Source organism: Gopherus flavomarginatus, chromosome 8, assembly GCF_025201925.1.
Source record: "Gopherus flavomarginatus isolate rGopFla2 chromosome 8, rGopFla2.mat.asm, whole genome shotgun sequence".
Classification (NCBI taxonomy): domain Eukaryota; kingdom Metazoa; phylum Chordata; order Testudines; family Testudinidae; genus Gopherus; species Gopherus flavomarginatus.
This window is the reverse complement of record NC_066624.1, coordinates 108,662,545-108,682,951: the sequence shown is the minus strand read 5'-3', so window position 1 is coordinate 108,682,951 and position 20,407 is coordinate 108,662,545.

Below are 20,407 nucleotides of genomic sequence, written 5' to 3'. Positions count from 1 at the left end.
TCTTTGGTTGGCTTAAAATCCTTTGCTCTCGTGTTCTGTTTTGTTCCTGGGATGGAACAAGCAATACTTTGGTTTCAAGAAGGCTGTTCTGGGTCGTCGTTTTCACCTCTGGCCGCAGGGAAGAACCACAGGTACTGGATCCAGTTGTTCTTGCCGTATAAGCCCAGGGTGCTACAGCCAAGTGCTGGTAGGACAATCACGTGATTCCACCCTGGGGAAGTCAGCGCCCTCAGAGGGGCAGAGAAGGAGTCAGAGGTACAGCCTGCCCTGTATCTGTGATCCCACCCCCAGATCTAATTTACAAGTCTCCAGGGAAGGGGCCGCTGCTGGACGGATTTGGCTGCTCTGCCCATCACACTGCAAGGGTGTGTCTATGAATGTGATGATCTCCGTATGTTGGCTATGGGAGGCAGGTACAACATGTGGAGGAATTGCATCAACACAGGAATTACCAGCAGCCCATCCTGTCTGCTATCCACTGCAGAAAGCAAACCCCTCCCACAATGCAGTGTCCTACCATACAGGGAACATTCTCTCCGACCCCCGCTGGTGATCAGCTCACGCTTTGACGTGCAAGGACTGACGGCCTTATCCCATCTAGCATCACTGCAGATGCTATTCTTGAAAGACTCTCAGCCAACAGCAATAGCCTGTTGGCCCCCAGGGCGGAAATGGGATGAAGCGCTGAGGGCCGAGTCTGCTCAGTGGACGACCCGAGACACTGGAACTCATTTCCTGGTGGGGATCTGACCACTGCTAACGCTTTAGGGTGAGTGGCAGACTCTTCACTCTGTCCATGGGGTGATTTGGAATCTGTCTGTCTTGGCTCTCAGACCCTGCCCAGCCTCCCAGTGCTTGAGCTCCCATCTCACCAGCTATACCCCCTGGATGGTGTCTGCCTCCTGGGTCTGCTCCCACTTTCGTAGCTGCAGCTCTGGCTAAAGAAGGGACTTGGGAGTGTAGCTTTCCCATGGGAGTTTTTTATATTGCAAATATATGCACATTGCGCTCAAGTCCTAAGGGGATGGGCATATTAGAAATGCATATAATAAATAATAGATTTGTGGATTCTTAGCACTTAAGGCCAGACAGGACTCGACTCAGATTAGCTAGTCTGCCCTCCAATGTAGGCTGTTAAATTTCACCCAGGCACTGAGTCCAAGAACTATGTAAGGGCCAAGCGTTACCAGTTACACCAGGATCACCGGGGGTCAATTCCAGGGCTCTCAAGGGAGATACTCCCGTTGCACGCCAGGGTCAATGAGATCAGAATCTGTCCCTAAACCCTGATTCAGGAAGCAGCGGTAGGGTGGAGAAGAAAATGGGACCAAAAAATGAGGGCTGGCCAGATCCCCAAGCTGCTGCTTCTTCATGGTACAGGAGGGAGCTAAAATGTCAGGAAGGACACTGCTTGCATGGTGGGTTAGTACACAGATACTGTGGTGATGGGTACAGGGTACCCCCTGACTAAGGGTAATACAAATAATCCATAGGAAGGAAAACCTGAATAAACTAGACTAGGGGTGTAAGCTGGTGGGACCAGCCTGAGGGTCAAATAAAGCTTCCAATAGAAGGAGAATTTCTGTCCCTTTCTGCAGGGAGTGTTTGATTTTCACAACAGTCCAAATGAAACCAGAGAAACCAGCCCTTCCTAAAGCTGCTTCTCCATAAAGCAAGGATCTCCAGCCCAGGCTTCCATGCATCCAGCATGGAAACCCCCCTGCAGCCTACCACAGTGTTGCCAATGCTGACAATTTTATCACAAACCTTGCAATATTTGGTGTGTTTCTTAAAGCCCTAGCGTCTGGAGTCATGTGATTATAGAGTGACCAGAGTCCCGATTTTACAGGGACAGTCCTGATATTTGGGGCTTTTTCTTATATAGGCTCCTACTACCTCCCACCCCCTGTCCTGATTTTTCACATTTGCTGTCTGGTCACCCTATGTGATTAGGTGAGAATCTCAGCTGTCTTTTTTTTTTTTTTTTAAAGTAAGTTTCCAGCTCTTCTGGTTGTAGAGAAAAGCCTGAAAATGTGACCCCAGTGCTCCAGAAAGACTCAGAACCCAGAAGGCAAAGAAAATGGGCCCACGATTTATGATTTTTAAAAACAATCTCATGATTTTTTTCAAATGCTTAGGGTGGGCGGGCAGAACTGCTACCTACCTCCTGCAGGGCTCACTCTAACTGAGCAGCTTGCTAGTCTTTTCTCTGGCCTGCAGGCTGTCACCTGATTTCTGGCTCAAATGCAACACCTGGGAAGCAGCTAATTAATCACAGCTGAGGGTTATGCCTGACTGCCCTTAAATAGCTATCTCAGCCTGGGAGAAGAGTAAGAATGATCTGGGCACAAAAGTAAGATCTAGGCCCAGGGATCTGTATTCAAGTCCCACCTTTACCATAGCCTCCCTGGGTGACCTCAGACAAGTCACTTCATCTTGCCTCAGTTGTCCATCCATAAAATGGGGATAATAATTCTCTTTGCCTGTCCTTTTAACCAGTGAGCTCACTGGGGCAGGGACTGCTTCTTCCCTTACATATGTACCGCTTCTAAGGGATCTTGGCTGGAGCCTCTAGGTGCTACTGTATTATTGCAGGAGGGAATTTTTAATCCAGGGAATTGGGACGTCAAATCACAAAAAGAGTTCAGGCTAAATACAGTAGGTAGCTCCTTGGCTACCTGAGCTGAAAGTCAGATCTCTCATGCACCTTGGCCAACATGCATTTGATTCAGCAATGTCAAGCCCCAAGCTCAAGAGAGCTAGTCAGAAAGGTGCAGGCAGTTTCCGAAAGGGCTTCTGAGTTTCTTTGACTGTGTCGCTTTCAGGAGCTTAGAACTGCAAAGGCCAAATCTTTCTGGCTGTTCCAATAAATGCAGAGAAGATAAAATGCGTAATTCAAGTTTTACCACCAAGCAGGATTCCAGGAACAGATGGCCCTCGGACTGGGCTTTGCGCTTTGTTTTCGTTTTAAATTAAATGCACCAATCGTTAGCTCCATTAGCACTTGGCATGTTTAATTCTGGCGCAACAAAAGGCCCATTACCTGCATCTACCGCTCGACTGCAGAAATCTTTGTTGCTGAAACAAAGTAAGTGCCCTTTAGTTGTGTCCAGCTAAAGAACCGTTTCGCGTCTGCGGCATAACTGCAGGATTCTCACCGAACGGCCTGTGGAATTTCAAACCGGCTTCATGTGGAAAAAAAACATTGGGCTCAATGATACTGGGGACTTTCCCTGGTTTCGCTCTGCTGAGCTCATCTTCCTTAGGGCTTTGTCTCTGGTAGCTGAAGAAAGGAGGTCTACTCGAATGGCTGGAGCAATGGACTGGAAGTCAGGCTACCTAGGTTCTGTTCCTGGCTCAGGATGGCAGTACAGCCTAGTGGTTAAAGTGGCAGGACTCCTGGGTTCCATTCTACCCTCTGCCACTCAGTCGCTCTATGGCTAGAGGGACTTACCCCTCCCCACCTTTAAAATGGGGATAAGGTCACCTTCCCCTGACATGGGTGTTATGAAGCTTATTTAACGATGATGACATGCTCTGGATCCTTTGATGAAGAGTGATGCAACATGCCAGTGGCAGTGCAGGTCTCTCCTGCTAACATGGGTATTGTGTTAGCAATTTGGGCCAGTGACCATCACTCCCACTAGCGCCCTGCTGACGGGGTCCAGACTGGTACCACCACAGTGGAACTCTAATCCAGTCACATAACTGAAAACTCAGCCAGAATTGCATAGGCACAAGGGGGACAGAGTTAACTGTTTGCATTTTCTGATTTTGAGCACTTCCCTTTGCAGCATTAAGGCCAGTGGTTCTGCATATAATGACTAGATTAGACTGGAGCTACTTAAAGCAGGCTCTGGAGGACAGGCGATCTGGGGAGATGGACCACTAGGGAGCTGTTATTCTGTAACTTAGACCTTCAAAAACTCAAGCCAACGGACTTTCCAAAGCCACCCAGCCCTGGGGAACGAGACACAAGATTTTCACCTGGCATCTCGGCTTTTTATTTAAACTGCACTGACTTTGCTCCCATTGCCGAAAAAGGACTGGGAAACCCAGGGTCAAGAGCTGATTTGCTGGTGGCTAAACAAGCCAGTAGATGACTGGCAGAAGCTAATACAATGGGAAGATCTTGGGGATGGACGGAGAGGTGTGGAAGCATGTGTCATGCGAATGGCGCATAACTGATAATGATGCCTGTGCAAAGCAACCCATTGCGTGAGCAAGGGAAAGGCTGCAAATCCCAGTGGATGCTGGCTGGAGGGCATCAGTGGGGAGAGTTCTGGCTCCCTCTATCATCCTGCAGCAGTGCCCTCCAGTACGGTCTGCCCTAGAGAATAATCTCCCCACTGTGCTGGCCCACAGGGAGCAGCGTTCCAGCTCTGAGCTCCCCAACCCACTGCCTCACCTGGAATCTGAGTCGAGGCTGGAAATACCCATCATGCCGGGTTCCAATCCCAACCTCTCCCAGATGGGCTCAGATGACAGCAGGGACCACCAGGCCTGCCAAGACCTGGGAGTGGGGCTGATGGCATAGGTAGCTGGAGGAAGGCCCTGCTGAGGAGAGGGAGGTGGGGTCTGGGAAAGAGAGGGAGGGGTGAGAAGGAATAAAGGAAACGAAGGAGTGAGGAGAGAGAACAGAACCCAGGAGTTCTCCTCCCTGTACAAGAGCCATATCAGCTCACCCTATCCTCCGCATGCAGCCTGCCATCTTCTCTTTACTCCGGCAAACTGGACTCACAGACAAGACCCTAGATGCCCATGGACTTTGGCTGCATCACACAGCTGTCTCTGGGCATATATCCCATATATCCAGCATCCTCATGGTACCTCTCGGGGCAAGCAGGGTTTCAAGCTGCTGAGGGTGCAGGGAGCCTTGTTTCCAGGGGGAGTTAAAGTTTGCAAAGGGGAGCGTGTCATGGAGGGAGCAGCGAGTGGCAGATGGGCAGCGGCCTCAGGGGAGGGGGCAGAGGGGGGGCAGGAAGAGGCAGAGTGGGGGCAGGGCCTTGGGGTGGAGCGGGGTGGGGGTGTAGAGCCCACAGGGAAAAATAAAAGTCAGCAGCTTTGATTCTTTGGCTTCTGCAGCCTGTGAATCACTTTCTACACTAATTAACTCACCAGCCATCATGCCCTTGTTGGGCTCCCTCACCAGACACATGGGTGCTGACTGTGAAAGGCCCAGGGCAGTTGTTACACTGTGTGCCAGGCTGGTGAAACACCAGGCAGAGGAAAAATGAATAATGCCATTCTCCCCCTCACCCCCAAATAACCAGGCTCAGGGGCCAGATTCTCAGCTGGAGTAGCATAGTAGAGGCCCCATCTGCAATCAGACACACAGGGAAAGACCTTCCCTGCCCTACCTGAGATCAGGGCCCCATTGCCTGGGATCTGCAGGGATACATAGCACAGACCCTGGGAGCCCCTGTCCCAAAGAGCTTCCAATCCAAATCGCCAAGACAGACAGAGGGAGGCTCAGTGTCCCTGTTTTACAAATGGAGCAGCAAGGCCCGGATGGATTCAGCGTGTAGCCCACACAGGGAGTCAGGATTTGAACTCAGCTCTCCTGAGCCCCGCAACCATCGTTTCTCTCATTGTGAAACCTGTACCAGAGCCTGCCCTGGCTAGACCACATCCTGTCTTACCAGACCACCTGCATGTGCCCCTGAAAGCATTCACTATAATTCTGCTTCATCCCTAGCAGGACACTTGTTAAGCAGCCAATTTTGGCCTGCAAGCAGCTTGTGCCTCTCATCTGTCCCTGCTGCTAGTTCCTTTGGCCTCCACCTCCCTGCCCCTCCCTCTTCGCTCTGTCTGGGCAGCTCCACAGCTGGTGAATCATGAAGGGGATAAATCCGAGGATGCCACAGGCAGAAAGAATTATGGGCTATCAGGTGAGGAGCAAGCGGCAGGAGCAGATGGACACTTAAAGGAACACACAGATCCTGGTTTCCTGCCAGCGTCCCCCAGGCAGAAAGAGGGTGGGGAGAGAGAAAGGTGGGCAGGGAAGCAGAGTGTTTCTCAGATGTTTCCCCAGGAGATGCCAGCTGGCCTAGGTGCAATAAATAATTGGGGCTCCTCGCCAGGCCATTGCTGGGGAAACCCAGACCTGGGAAAATGAGACCTCACAAAACCAGTGCCTGAGCATCACAGCGATCCCAATATCACTGGAGCTTCCAGCAAGTCCATGATGGTTGGTCCAGGGCTCTGGGGGTGGGGGTGGGGGTGGGGATGGGCCCTCCCTCCCACGGCGTCTGTTATCACAGAGCCGGATTTCCTTGCTGGCTCTTCCACTCCTTTCCCATCCCGGGGGGGGGGGGGGGGCTGGGGGTGGTATAAAAACACCCCTGGAAAGACTCCTCTTGACTTTAACAGCGGCAAGATCAGACCCAGAGGCTGGCTCTTGAAATGGCACTTACCCGTGTTGCAGGATCACCCAGAGGATTCAGGGGGCCTAGGGCAAAGAAATTTTGGGGGCCCCTTCCATAAAAAAATTTGCAATACTATACAATACTATATTCTCGTGGGGGCCCCCGCGGGGCCTGGCGCAAATTGCCCCACTTGCTCCACACCCACAGGCAGCCCTGGGAAAATACACCTGCATCTCGGTACAAACCCAGTTTTGAGAAAACGTCTTTACAAGGTATCACTGGTTCTCAGCATCAGCTAGTGCTAAAAGACACTAAAGCTCATTAAAAGGGTTGGACAAATATTTTCCTTCAAAACTTTTTCTGGATCGAAAACTAGGGGTTTTTAAAAAGCAGAAAAAAATCATGGACAATGTCTGCTTTCCTTCAAAATTTGTTGTGGTTTTTTTAATTGAAAAGCTGAAATTAGTCTGCCAAAACCTGAATATGGTTTGGGGTTTCAGAAGTGTGTGGCCAAATATTTGCTGCTTGCTGTGTTTGATTGTTTAAAAAAACAATAAAAAAATTGTTTAAAAAAAATCCAAAACTTTTGAACCACCTCAGCTTGTGACCAAACGCCTGAGCCCATCCAGTCAGAGATTTTTCCAGGTTTCTGATACTCTACTGGCTTCCTTGACTCTCATCTGCCTCCATAACTTTGGGTTCATTTAGATTAGAACTTAAGAAGAGCCGTACTGGGTCAAACCAAAGGTCCATCCAGCCCAGTATCCTATCTACTGACAATGGCCAATGCCAAGTGCCCCAGAGGGAGTAAAACTAACAGGTAATGATCAAATGATCTCTCTCCTGCCATCCATCTCCACCTTCTGACAAACAGAGGCTAGGGACACCATTCCTTACCCAGCCTGGCTAATAGCCATTAATGGACTTAACCTCCATGAATTTATCTGTTTCCTAGAGACTAGCTCCATGGGGTCCCTCACAAACTGGAGACGGTTCCTGTGGGTTTGTCTTTAGTAATAGCTTATGTACATACTCCACAAACTGAGCGTTTGAGCTTGTTCCAGAATCTGGGATGAGCCTATGTTGTCAAAACTGAAATGCTCAAAATAGCACATGCATGTGAATGGACACAGGGTGCTAAAATTAAATTAACCCAGGGGGTCTCAAACTGGGGGTCACAAGGTTATTACTGGGAGTCGCGAGCTGTCAGTCTCCACCACAAACCCCGCTTTGCCTCCAGCATTTATAATAGTGTTAAATATATAAAAAAGTGTTTTTAATTTATAAGTGGGGGGGTCGCACTCAGAGATTTGCTATGTGAAAGGGGTCACCAGGACAAAAGTCTGAGAACCACTGAATTAACCCCTTTGAAGCCTCAAGGAATGAGGGGGGGGTCTCCCTTGGTAGGGTTGGGAAGGATATTGCTCTTCTCATGTTATCCCTCCCCCAATGGCTAATTTTCAATGAAGCTACCCTCCCCTGCCATGAATCTCCCTATGGCACTGAAATTAAATACAGACTATAATTTGGCATTTGAGAAGTGAAAGGGATGGTAGCCCTAATGGAAAAGCTAACAGCTTAGCTCTTCTGCAAGCCTCAAACTGCTGAATGAGCTTTAGGGTAGGGAAGGCTGTGCCTCCCAAACAGCCTGGCCCTGCCCCCTATCTGACCCCCACCCATTTCCTGCCCCCCGACTGCCTGCCCCCCCTCAGAATTCCCGACCCATCCTGCTCCTTGTTCCCTCACTGTCCCCCAGAGACCCCACCCCCAACCACTATCCCAGGACCCCACCCCTGCTCCCCGTCCCCTGACTGCCTCAACCCATATCCACCCCCGTGCTGAGTCCTGAGAGACCCCCGGAACGCTCATGATCCAACCCTCCCATTCCCTGTCCCCTGACAGACCCCCTCACCTCTGCCCCCTCCCTGTCCCCAGGACTCCCTGCCCCTTAGACAACCCCACCCCCCGGCCCCTTACCCCCAGCTCCCCTCTCACCCGGAGCCTCAGCACATCCAGGAACTTCCCTCGACAGCTGCAGCGTGGCTCCCGCGGGCCTGAGCTCTGCCCCGCTCAGAGCCGCGTGCTCAGGGGGTGGGGCTGCGAGCTCCAGGCTGAGTGGAGGAAGCTCAGGCCCCGCTGGAGCTCGCAGCCCCGGCCCCTGACCATGCGGCTCTGAGCGGGGCAGAGCGCAGGTCGCGCCGGAGCCATGCTGTAGCGCTGTCTAGGGACGCTCCTGGATGTGCTGAGGCTCTGGGAGAGGGGCGGAGGCGGGAGCCTCGGCCGTTCTCGTGGGGGCCCCTGCGAAGCCCAGGGCCTGGGGCAAATTGCCGCACTTGCCCCCCCCCCCGGGCGGCCCTGCCGTGTTGAAGGGAAGGAGCCAGTGTCACCCCAAGCTCCTGCACCCCTCGGTTTAGGTCTTTGTTGTGCACTGTAGGCCCCCCGTCATGCACTGAAAGGCCCAGAGTCACCCTCCGAGGGCTGAGGCTTGTGCTGAGGACCATACCCACCATGCTGCCCAGTGAGCAGTGCAGTCCCTGGGCTCATGGACGCGTTGCCTTGTGCACTGCAAGGACAGGAGCAGATCGGTGAGTGTGTGTCCAGGCCCTAGGCCAGCAAGATTCAGGAGTCCCTAATGCTCCCAGCCAGGATTTGATGGGGCCCAGTTACGCTGTGTGCGGCACAGACTCTGCTGCATCCCTGACCTCTCCCATGCCATCCAGCCTCACAGCCCTGACGCCCTTTCCCGGCTACCCCAGCTCAGTGCTGCTCAGCTTCTCCATCGCCCAGGCCCACCTCCTCAGCTAGACGCCTCTCTCTCCTTCCGCACACCCAGTCCTGCTGGATTTTCCTCCACCCCATCCCAAAAATCCATCACTTCCTCTCCATCCCCAGGGCTAGAAAGCACATCCCTGCCGAGGCTGCCTCTCACCTCGCCTGCTCCCACCACCTCCTCTCTGAGCTCCCAGATCCCACCTCGCTCCCCACCTGTCCATCCAGAACAGCGGCACCACAGTCATTTCCCCCTACTGCTGCTCGGCCCACACCAGGCCCTGCTTCAGATGCCTCCACTGCCTGTCAGGGGCTTTATGCTCAGGCTTCACCATCTTGCTATCTGGGCTCTACCGCTGCCCCTGGGCACCGGTCTTGTTTCTTACCATTACTCTCCCGCCTTGTGCCTATGCTTTGCCAGTGAATTTCTTTATCTGTCTATCTATCTGTAGTACCTAGGCATTGAATATAGATTTGTCATCTGCCCTAGTAACTAGAGATGGGAGGAATACCTGGGGTATGATAAGAACCCACCTGAATATTGCCCCCAACCTCAAATCAAACAATATTTTGAGGCTCAGATCACTTTTCATTTTCACACCCGGTTCTTGACGGAAGGGCTCAGAGCCCACTGCAGAAGCCCTTCTGATGGTACCTACAGCCCAAAGATAAGGAGAAAACTCATCAAATTCTCCCTCAACATCCAGACCCGGTTGGAAGGGGGTTGGGTGATGCCATTCAGGTCCAGCATTGAGAACTTGCAGGTGCTTTTCCATACTCATCCTTTGGCGTTTCACCTGTCGCTAGCCATGACATCCCACGGTTTTGCTAAGTGAGCCCAGAAAAAACCCTGACATTGATGTTCAGGAAGGAGATGAGGGGAAGTAGCTGGAGTTCTTATAGCTCATTTATCTCAGCTCAAAATATACACGACAACTGAAATAAAGCTGTGTTTTGCTCCACAAGAGGAAGAAAAATCTCTATTGCAAACAACCATTGTGAAAACAGCCTTACAAGGCTGACACAGCCTGGTGGATTGATGGGTTTTTAATCCCAAAGCCGCCGTGATAAATCTGCTTCCTGGAAGCGCTGAAGACAGTGTCACTCACACTGTCCAACAGCAGGGGAGAGACAGCTCCGTAAGCCACTCAGGGAAGGGCAGTGACTCCTTAGACGACGGGATGGGGTGAAATCCAGAGCTTTGTACGTGGGGCATGTGTTGATTCATTCCCTCTGTTGAGAAGACGCCATCCTAAATCTCGGAAGATAGATGGTAAGCATTGGGAGAAGATTCTTTTGCACAAATTGTTTGCAGTGGAGATTACTCCATGGAGCCCAGCCCCTGTGGCACGTCGAGCTCGCTGCATATTCCAGACAAGCCAAGCACAGACATCACCCTCGGCCCTGGCACGCTGCAACCTTGGCACCAACTGCGGGTGCAGAGAGGGGAGATGCCATTTGGAATCTCTCCCACTGAGTCTTCCCCTTGACCGGCTCAGACAGAGTCCGCTGTGCTGCTGTCCAGAGTCTGGAGCATTTCAACTCAGGGTGTTACCCCGAGGACACCAAGCTGAGAGGCAGCATCACAATGACTGGGTGTGGGTCCGTCCCTTCTGTGAAGTCTTTCTTCTGTTTCTCTGCCAAAACTGAGTCTTATTAAAGATATCCAGGCAAGACGCTTCCTGCTGAAAGGCAGATTCATCCCCCAGCCCCACAGCAGCCTCTTAGTAAAAGGCCCTTAGCGAGAACATTCTACACAGGCTGAATCTTGCCTCAACGTCCTATCTCCCCGTCCTGCTTCCTACTAACGCATCCTACACCTTAACGAGGTGACGCTTAGCGTGGTGACTACCAGGCTAGGCACCAGAACCTCCCTGGTTTTGATGGGCCAACCGTATGCCCCACAAGTTGTGGGTCACAGATCACAAAGGTATTTTGGGTGGCCCAGGAAAAGTCATGGTAGTGCTCTTCAGAGCTCCACTCAGAAGCCAGTTTTAGAGCATAACAATGACCTTACTGAACCCACAAGCTTCTGACCAAAGCGACCTATTTGTATTTGCCAGCAGATGGCACTCTTTATATTAACTTATTCACAGACACAGCTATGCAGCTCTACCTACTGTACAGAACTCTCATAGCAGTTGTGACGTGATTTAGCCTGTTAGCTTTGGGGAGCAGAGGCAGTCTTCTCTTGTCCTGGCTTTGGACAATAACTAGAGCAACGAGACACTGGTCCATGACTGGGGCGTGTAGCTGCTACGCTAATCCCCATAAATACTAATAACATTTTGATTGCAAGGTGACAATGCTTTGATGCAGCGTTAGTGTGTTTCAACACAACAGGGCATTGACTAAAAGGTGCTGCCAATTGTTTGGCGACGCTTGCTTTTCTCTCTTAAAAATGTTCAAGAGACCAAACAGCCAAACGTAGCCAAACATATTGTCTAAAAACAAAGCAGGACAATACGAAAAAGAGATACATATACCCTTCCTCCGGGAAGCAAATTCTCACAGTGTATTCACCTGACAGAGAAGGTTTGCCTCAGGTGCCCTTTTCTGCTAGTAGTATTTATAGGATGATTTTGCATGTTACAAAAACTTCTTATATGCCATTGAAATCCAAGCCACCAGTTCATACCAGTTCCTTACCTTATTGTTCTGTACCTTCCTTATCTTTGTTCTGGGCACCAGCATTCCAGGTACTGGTCTGTGAAGGCACCTCCTTATATGTTCCCATAGCTCGTTCTGAATACTACATTCTAAGTGCTGCTGAGTCAAGAAAGTACTTCTTAGGTGATCATGATACAAAATATTCATGCATTTTTGCTTTTGCACATTTCCTATTTTCTAATGCCAAAACTGACTTCAGCTTTGCAAAGTGTTATGCAATACTTGACATGGGTGAAGAGGATTGTAGGAAGCACATAAGACTTTCAGTTAACATAACTTCCCAAGACTTATATATAACACATATTATATTAATGCCATGCACATAACACCTGTTAACATGGCGTATACTACGCCTAAATATCTCCAGTGGCCAGAGATGAGACACAGAAGGGGAGGGCTCTGAGTTATTACGAGAATGCTTTCCTAAGTGTCTGGATGGTGGGTCTCGCCCACATGCTCAAGGTCTAACCAACTGGCATATTTGAGGTTGGGAAGGAATTTTCCCTCAAGTCAGATTGGTAGAGATTCGGGGCGGGGGGGAGGAGGGGGCAGGGGTCACCTTTCTCTGCAGCATGGGGCATGGGTCATTTGCTGGTTTGAACTAGAATAAATGGTGGATTCTGTGTCACTTAACATCTTTAAATCAAGATTTGAGGACTTCAGTGACTCAGCCAGAGGTTAAGGGTCTATTACAGCAGTGGGTAGGTGAGGTTCTGTGGCCTGCGATGTGCAGGAGGTCAGATTGGATGATCATGATGGTCCTTTCTGGCCTTAAAGTCTATGAAAGTCTATGTATTGGCTAAAAAGCGACTGGCCGGTCACCTCATCCTTCTACGTCACAACATAAATGTCATGAAGTGTTTTGCCCAGAGTCACAGAACAGGTCAGTGGCAGAGCCAGGAAAAGAACCCCGCTGTCCTGAGTATTACTCTGGCATGCTGTGTCCTGGGCTTCACCCCTCTCAATGCAGAAAAACAGCCCCTAGCTCATGGTCTGGCTACCAGGATGCTGTGTGCAGAGTGCATGCCATCTTAGCCCACCCATTAGCTGTGTAGCAGGCACACTGGCTCTCTGCTGTAATTGCTCCAGCTGACCATAGCAGAGACTAATGCTGGAGCAGAGGGATTAGATAATGCAGCGGGAGCCTGCTGAGTTGACTGCTATTTCCTTATCATCTGGGACTGTAATAACCAGCTTCTCTCTGTGGGATGCCCGGCTGCTGTATGGTTGCATGCAGGGGCCAAATGAGAACTGCCTGCATCTGTCTCCCTTTGCCTCATCTGTATCAAAACGAAGCGACCGCTTTGTTTATTACAGCTCAGGCTAATGCCACGGACCAGCACGCTCCGGGATTGCAGGGTTTATGCAGAGAGATATTTTGGGGAGCAGATAGTGCTCGTCCGCGCTGCCAGAACACAGCCCTGAGAGATAAGGAAATCTTCTGCCTGCTCATAGATCAGGTACAGCGCAGGACCCCTTGCCCGCTAGTCATCAGACTGAGAACTGCCCCCGAGTGCCACACAGGGACTACCAAACGGGGGTCCGAGTAGCATTGCTGCCTGTCCCAGGCCATGCAGAACAGAGCTGGGTTTAGCCGCCAGCCAAGCCTTGTGCTGATGGCCCTTTGGGGCCCAGGCGATCACAAAGTGGCAGCGCCATGGGGTTGGCAAGGAGATGCTGCTTGTGTTTTCACGGGGGTGCCTTTGCCAGCTGGCACCCGGGGCTGGTTGCACCGCAGTCTCCCTCAACAGCAAGCCCATGGGGTCGCCCTACAGGCATCAGATCAGCAGGTGCTGAGCACCAGACCCTTGGTAGGCCTGAAAGTAGAAACTCATCCTGTAGGCTCATTTCCTGCTGCCTGGGGCCTGATCCTTATAGAATCTCAGGGTTGGAGGGGACCTTAGGAGATCATCTAGTCCGATCCCCTGCTCAAAGCAAGACCAATCCCCAGCCAGATTTTTAGCCCAGTTTCCTAGATGGCCCCCTCAAGGATTAACTCACAACCCTGGGTTTAGCAGGCTAATGCTCTACCCACTGAGCTATCCCTACCCCTCATCATTAGCACATCAGCCGGCTCTCTGTACAGATTGAGGACACCTCATTTGCCTGCTCCTCACCCTGAAGGTTTCTGGCCCAGGATAGTAAGAACCCCAGGTCCGAGGCTCGGGGTTCTCACAGCTTCTTGTTTCATCCAAAGCCCCAAAGGTCTGGAATAGGGGTGTGGGACAAACCTGATATGTGAGTAGCTGGGGAATATGGGCTTGATCCAAGCATTAAAGTTCACGAACAGACTCTCATGGACTTTAACGGGGGATGGATCAGCCCCTACTAAGGCAGGGAGAAGGCCAAGGTGCAGAGATGAGACAGAGTCTCAGGGTCTGAGAATTGTTTCATATATAAAACAGCAAAGGCCAATGGCACCTTCTGGGCAGTCCTGGCCCCCTGGCATGGGCACCTCCTGGATTCGCTTGGCCCGTGTCTCCCAGCCAGGCACTATCAGCCCCAGGCTGAGGTCAATGCAGTTGCTATAAGATACATTACAGGCTTATCCTGAACCTGGTCTCACTGCTCACCCACAGTGGGTGCAAACACCCCCAAGCCCGAATTCACTACTCGCTCTGTCCATTAGTTTAGACCCACTTGGCACAGGTGCGAATAATGCTCCAGCGTGCATGGCACAGGAGAACCAGGCCTCTTTTGCCTGTGTGTGTGCACAAGCTGGGTGGGGTCCCTTTAGAAGCACCCCCATTCCCTCCCTCCCTTGGGTGCCTTGCCTCTCTGGGACGTGTGCGCTGGCCTGTGGTCCCTGCCATTTCCAGGGAAAGGCACATTTGCCCCTCAGCGCTCATGGAAGCTCTTCATCTCTGCCGTAAGCACCAGGATCCATCTGGTCCTGACATTCCCGCTCTACAGGCCCCTTAGGAACATGCTAGCCGTTTTGCCGTGCCCCATTCCTGGCCTCCCAGCTCAGTGATCTACAGCTCAAGGGGAGACCAATTCATCCCCCAGCTCCCCACCCAATCCCCCTAAGCCAGCACAGACAGCTAGCCCCTAACGCAAGGTGTGTCCGTGTAAATCGCTCCCACTCAGCATGGTGCTCTGGTCCCCGCTAGTGGTGGCTGGGCCCCAAGCCAGGGTTGATGAGCTCTGGTGGGAGAAGCTCACGTGTTTAGAAGCAGAGTCTCAGGTTCGAGCCGCCGGGGGCACAGCATTCCATGTGACCGAATAGGAAAGGAGCATAGGAAGGGGGAGGGATAGCTCAGTGGTTTGAGCATTGACCTGCTAAACCCAGGGTTATGAGTTCAATTCTTGAGGGGGCCATTTAGGGGATTAGTCTGGGGATTGGTCCCGCTTTGAGCAGGGGGTTGGACTAGATGACCTCCTAAGGTCCCTTCCAACCCTGATATTCTATGATCAGAGCTGCTGGGGCCAGTAGCTACCATGTGGGCAAGTAGCTCCAATGGGGTGGTTGCCCAGTTGAAGCTCCTGTGGGACCCACATGGCTCCCAAGGATGCTCCTAACTCCCGGCTGTTGGTAAGCAGTGATGCAGCAGCATGCTGGCACATTCTGCCCCCTCTAGGTGCCCTGGAAACCACCCCCTTACACACCAATAGCACAGCGCTCCAGGAGGCTTGGAGGGTCCCTCCTCCCTGTCCATTTCTAGGCTGCACCGAGTTACTCAGAGGGTTAACAGTGGGCTCTGGCACGCAACACCAGCCCAGGTGGGCAGTTACCCAGCATCCCCAGAGCTGGCTGATGGCTTGTGTGAAATGAGAAATGAGCTGGTGCTGTCATGCCAGCTCCAGAGGGATCAGCATCCCTACCCCAAGTGTCATGGTACTAATGGATCTGGGCCTGATGCTATGCTCACACATGGATTTGTTCCCCTCAGAAATAGCTAGACGGAAATCAAGAATGTTAAACAGCCACCACAGACATCTGGTCCCTCAGATCAGCCACTCTACACCAAATCTCAGAGGTCCAGTGTCCTGTAGCTCCATCCCACATCCTCCATGTCTTGCAGGTGAAGTCCATCTGAAATCACCTGGTCAGGTCTGCCATAGGTTAACTGCAGGAAATTCTGTCCTGTCCCTGGAACGACCAGCTGATGTTTTGAAGCATGGGCTCTGATCGTTCTTTGCACAGCTGCAGATGTTATTATCAGCCACCAAATCATCCCATCCTTCCTTTAAACCCCAGCCACAGCATTTATGGTGGACAAATTACTCCTACTGTCAAGAACTTTATTCTGATCGCTCGTTTAACCACCCTTCCCTTGGCATTGAGTCATTGCTTCCATATGTCCTCCCGAGACTCCGAATAATTTCTTTAATTTATATCGCTATCTTGGAGGGATTCAGACAGCACTCACGGCCCCCGCGAGTCTCCTCTCCGCTAGACTATTTACATTCAGCTCCATCCCTCCCGCCTCATATTTCTTCTCCTTGGCTCGTTCTCGTTGCCCTTCTTTGTTTCGCCTCTCATTCCGCTGCCTCCTTCCGAAGCAGTGGGATAGTAAAGCTGCACTGGCTGCAGGATCCTGGTTGTGTTTGCACCAGATCTATGGATGTTTTTCCTTTCCAGTGCCATCTCCCACAGAGCCCTGCCTCCCCACTGGAGTTCTCAGGGGAGCAGTGGGGGAGTCTGGCCACTACAAAGCCAGCCAATTCTGCTTGCAGCTGTTGAACAAGGATGGAGTGGAGATCTGGGCATTGCGTGGCTCTGGGGTTTACACTGCAGCACCAAGACTCAGAGCTCAGGTCAATTGCAGGGCTCAGGCTCCAGAGCTAAAATTTTCAGTGTAGACGTTCAGGCTTGGGCTGGAGCCCAGGCTCTGAAACTCCACAAATGGGGAGGGTCCCAGACCTCGGACCCCAGCCCGAGTGTCTACACTGCAAATTTTAGCCTCACAGACTAAGCCCCAGGGGCGCAAGTCAGCTGACCTGGGCCAGCCCTGGCTGTGCTGGGCCAGTGTAGATGTGCCTTCAGTATTCAACCCTAACTGCAACTCATTGTAGACTAGGAAGAGGCAGGTTATGCTCCTCTTGGGGTACACTCTGCCCCAACCTGGGGAAGGGCGAACCAGGTCAGATCAAACAGAAACCCAGATCTTCCCCCCGAGACCTCCCCCATCCCTCAGCGATTAGCTCAGGACCGGTGTGGGTGTGGCCATGCAAATGAGATGATGAGACATTAGCATGGGCACCTCTGTCCATTGCCCAGAGTGGACCAGATGTTGAAAAGCAGGAGCAGAATCCCTGTGAGCCCAGTGCAGTGTGGAAGGGCTGTCCTGTCCTCCTGAGAAGTCCGGCTCAGTCTTGCAGACCCAAGAGGTCCAGAGTGTTTGGGGGTGGGTCAGAGAACCATCCTCATGTTCAGGAGTTTATCTTTCCCAGCTGTGCTCATTGCTAGTGCATGGCTACCTACCTAGATGTCCCGATTTTATAGGGACAGTTCCGATATCTGGAGCTTTTTTCCTATATAGTCGCCTAGTATCCCCCACCCCATCCCAATTTTTCACACTTGCTGTCTGGTCACCCTGAAGCCAGCTGGTCTCCCCAGAGCACCCTGTGCTTTCATGCCCTGAGCGGATCATGTAATGTCTGGGATAGATTTTTGCAGGATCTGTCTCCTCCTGGGCTGATCCAAAGTCCTGGTCAGGAACAGGAGGGAACTTGACAAAGACCGTAATTTCATACAGCACCAAGCACAACAGGGTCCTGGTCCACACCTGGACTATATATTATATAGTCCAACACTACTACATATTATGCAGTCACCTGATACACTGTCAAGCCTTCCCCGCAAACTGTCTCCTTCCAGTGGGTGCCCCTGAGACAACAATCTCTAGGCAGGCCTGGTGGAGGGATTTAACCACAGCCACAAGGGACTGTTTCTCTGAACTGGCCCTGCAAGAGGAAAAGGCAGCTACTCAGGGGACCTTCCTAGCAAGACTCAGGTTCATCGGCCTGAAATGATAATGAGCAAAAAGCAAAAGCAGCAAGAAATTACTTTTCCCTCAACTATCCTGAGCACCTTGAAGAAGCAGCTGTTTCTGCCACTGAGCTCATCTCAAACACAGGACTGCATAAGCAAGCAGCTGCAAGCAGACTTGTGTCTATTTTTCTTGTTTCCTTTATTTGCCAAGAGCAGTTCCCAAGCGGTCTCCGCTGAAAGCGCTCCCTGAAAGCTGAGCGCTGATTGTGTCTGTGAGCTCACAAAACAAGTTTCGCTTCAGGTGTTCATGCAATTTTCATTTATTTCTTAGGGCAAAAAGTAATTTAAAAAGGAACTTTCCAAAGGGTTGGTGCAAACACATTGAACCTGCTTCCCAGTTTCCTTCTTGTAGCCCATATGAAACTGGGGTTGCGGTGATACTGTTCTGAAGGAAACTCCACAGACACTCAATTCGAGCGCCGCAGAGAATCTGCTAGGATATCTGGCCAACCTGGTCGATTTCTCTAGTCAGAGTCCCTAAAAATGCTCTATGGAGCTGTGTTCCAATTCCTCGTAGAGTGGTTTCTATGGTAACTGTCTATTAAAAATTCTAGAAGACGGTCCTGAGCTTTCTCCCCCAATTGCCATGCTCCGAGAGCGAAGGCTGAGTGAGGTCAACAGCCTCAGGGTGTTTCACAGAAGACAGACACAGAGATTCCCCAAGAGGCCACTTTCACAAATAGCTGGCAGTTTCCCCTGCACCCTTCTTGGCCTGTGGTGATGCCACGTTGCATTTCAACATGAGGGTACAGACAATACCACTTTTATCCCGCAGGCTGGCCACCTGAGCTCAGGGGAGGTGACCCGAGTTTAGTGGATCTCAACGGCATGATACTGCAGGCCCTCACTGACGGCCCATTTGTTGGCTGCATCTCCAAAGATGCCAATGACCCACTAAGAACTCCCCTGTAATGTTGCCCCTTCCAGATCAGGCCGACCATCTCGCCCACTGCCTGGATTGTACCTGTTCTGTTGATACGCTGAGAATTCCAGCCTCCAGGCTGAGTGCTTGGGATGGTTTTAATTTAATACAGAGCTGAGCCTCCACTGAGCCGTTCTTATGATTTCAGAGCCGCAGCGCCTCTATCTAGAAGGTATTGAATGGAATCCTGTCCACTTTACAAAATACCATACTTTTAAAAATATTGCTTCTGATGCCTGCTTTGCTGGAAACTCTGGCTGTCAGAGCCGAGAGACATTGTCAAAAGAGAATATCCTTCTGCCCACTATTCGGCCTCCTTTCCCACGTCACTCCCAGCCTAGGAGCACAGGACTCGGCAGGCCGGAGCAGCCCACCCACGCTGGTATTCTGGCCCAGCTGGCACCAGCACCGAACTCTTCAGAGGAAGGTGCAGACCTCATGTTCCCTGCATCCCCACTAACTCTGCCTCTTCTTTGGTCTTCAGGCTCATCGCCTTGACTGCAGCCCTTTGGAGACCCAGCGGACTGGGTGCAGGTAGAGTGACCAGATAGCAAATGTGAAAAATCAGGACGGGGGTGGGGGGTAATAGGAGCCTATATAAGAAAAGACCCAAAAATTGGGACTGTCCCTATAAAATCAGGACATCTGATCACCCTAGGTGCAGGGGATGTTAGGATATAGATATTCAGAACTGTCTGCAAAGGCCTATACTGTAAGAATTTAGATATATTCTTATCACTTAGCTAGTTATAGAGGTACTGTGACAAAGTTCCTCCTCTACCTTGGTGGGTCCTGCGTTTATTGGTGGATTTGCTCACCTCAGTGACCCACAATCTGGGTCAACTCCTCCTGTGTCTGATCAGGAGTTGGGAGGTTTGGGGGGAACCCGGGACCGCACTCTACTCTGGGTTCTAGCCCAGGGCCCTGTGGATTGCAGCTGTCTAGAGTGCCTCGTGTAACAGCTGCATGACAGCTACAACTCCCTGGGCTACTTCCCCATGGCCTCCTCCAAACACCTTCTTTGTCTTCACCACGGGACCTTCCTCCTGGTGTCTGATAACACTTGTACTCTGTAGACCTCCAGCAGCACACCCACACCCACTCCCACACCCACACTCACACCCTCACCCTCACCCTCTCCCTCTCCCTCACCCTCTCACTCTCAGCTCCTTGTGCCTCTTGCTCCCAGCTCCTCACACGCCCCTCACTGACTAAATGGGAGTCTTTTAACTAGTTCCAGCCAGCCCTTGACTGGCTTCAGGTGGCCCAATCAATGGAGCTATCTCCACTGCCTTCTAGAAGGATCTTAATTGGCCCCAGGTGTCTTGATTAACCTGGAGCAACTGCCTTTTGGTTACCAGGTACCAGGGATTTGTTTAGCCTGGGGCTAACATACCTGTTCCTCACTACTTTACTGTAGCCATCTGGCCTTGCCCCATCACAGGTACAAAACAAGAATCAAAATCAGTCTGCCTCTTTATAGGCCTTCTCTCACTAGGATAGTCTAAGGCCGTGTTCTTAGGCTAAGGCCTTTGGCTAAACAGCAGAGGCAGCCGTAAGCTGGGAAGAGTCACGTCCTCCCCAGTCACACTGAAATAAGGCAGTTTGGGGCTGTCAAAAAGGTGATGAATCTATCACCTCCAGAGAAAGGGAAGAGCCTAGAAGATGTAAAGAAAACGT